The sequence below is a fragment of the Adiantum capillus-veneris genome, chromosome 15 (assembly GCF_014529385.1).
Source record: "Adiantum capillus-veneris isolate H3 chromosome 15, ASM1452938v2, whole genome shotgun sequence".
Classification (NCBI taxonomy): Eukaryota; Viridiplantae; Streptophyta; class Polypodiopsida; order Polypodiales; family Pteridaceae; genus Adiantum; species Adiantum capillus-veneris.
The window spans coordinates 89,716,278-89,717,729 of record NC_140945.1 but is presented as its reverse complement, the minus strand read 5'-3'; the positions used below and the strand labels follow the sequence as shown (position 1 = coordinate 89,717,729).

Below are 1,452 nucleotides of genomic sequence, written 5' to 3'. Positions count from 1 at the left end.
ATGACCATGGTTTGCTTGGAATGGGCAAGGGATGGAGTAACCCATGAGGATGATGACGAGGGTCCTTTGATCTATTGCAAGTGTCACAAGTGCCTACATACTCCTTGACAAGATTCCACATTTGAGGTCACAAAAATTCATGGGAGAAAAGCTCGATTGTCTTATTAACCCCAAAATGCCCTGCTGATGGAGGATCATGCCGCTGCTAAAGTACCTCTACGTGTGTTGGTCGTGACAGAATATAGAGAAGACCCTTATAGTAAATTATTCGATCAATTTCTTTGAAAGTCCTCATTAACCCCTTGTAGTTGTTGTCGAATATTCTGAGCAAAATAGTAATGATTACCTGTCAACAATGTTTGTTCCTTTTGACATGTTTGCAGTGAAACAATAAAGGCACCTTTTTCCTTTATGTAACCCTCTCTGGCAAATGCATCTTTTAATCTAGAAACATCCGATCTAAGGCCACGGACGCGAGAATATGAATGAGTCTACACAAAGGCACTAGCGGACACTCAAAACAACTAAAAACCCTTGTGGTTTTGAGAATGTCCTCTCCTCTATCCATATACAAATGACTATCATCTTCAAAATCAGCGATCATGCAACCTCGGGTGCAATATGAAATGGAACCAATTCCAAAGCTACCTCTTGTCTAGCTATTTGAGCATCAACTTCATTCATTGACCCTAAGCGAATGTCAGTACTTTCGCTCTCATCACCAATATTATCATTGTCATCAAAGTCCTCTGTGATTTCCACAGAGCTCACTTGATCACTGCAAATCGGATCAATAGCCATAGGTCCTTTTCCCTTTCGACGAGAACATCTCTCAATTGGAGGACTACAAACATATTTTCACATAAAATAATTAATAACCCTTTCAAAATAACTTTTACCTAAACAATTATAATGAACTATTATTTGTTTGAGGTATAACCAAGTAGGACCATTTTCCTATTAAATCCACAATGTCACCCAATAAGGCACACCTTAAATCAATTCAAAGCTTTCGATTACGTAACACATTCAATTTCATAGAATCACACTGGATGTGTATGTCCTTCAAACAAGATTAAATAACCAAATTTAAGAATGTCAACTTCCTAGTATAAACTGGATTTGATTAACAATTGCTCATAACAATCTGCTTTTTGGCAAAATCATGACATTTACATCAACTGTCGACACTAGAATAGATATCAATATTTGACAACCAAAGAGAATGTATAATCATACAAAAACATAGTCGAGAACTTTTGCTTTACTTAAAAAACAGGAAAATTTATCAAATATCCCTCTAATTTCAAAATCTTGCAAAGCACCCCAAATATTAGGTCATTTTTTTCAAAATACCCTTCAAATTTATCGAAATACGTGTGACCAATTACATGACAAATTTTGGACAATATTTGAATAACCTAGCCAAAATAGATACAATGGAATTTTGCA

At 36.0% G+C, this 1,452-nt stretch overlaps 1 pseudogene; it reads right to left on the bottom strand.

Annotated features, from left to right (window-relative positions):
* Positions 1-272: 272 nt before the first annotated feature.
* On the bottom strand, positions 273-801 carry LOC147441041 (uncharacterized; annotated as a pseudogene).
* Between the last annotated feature and the right edge of the window lie 651 nt (positions 802-1,452).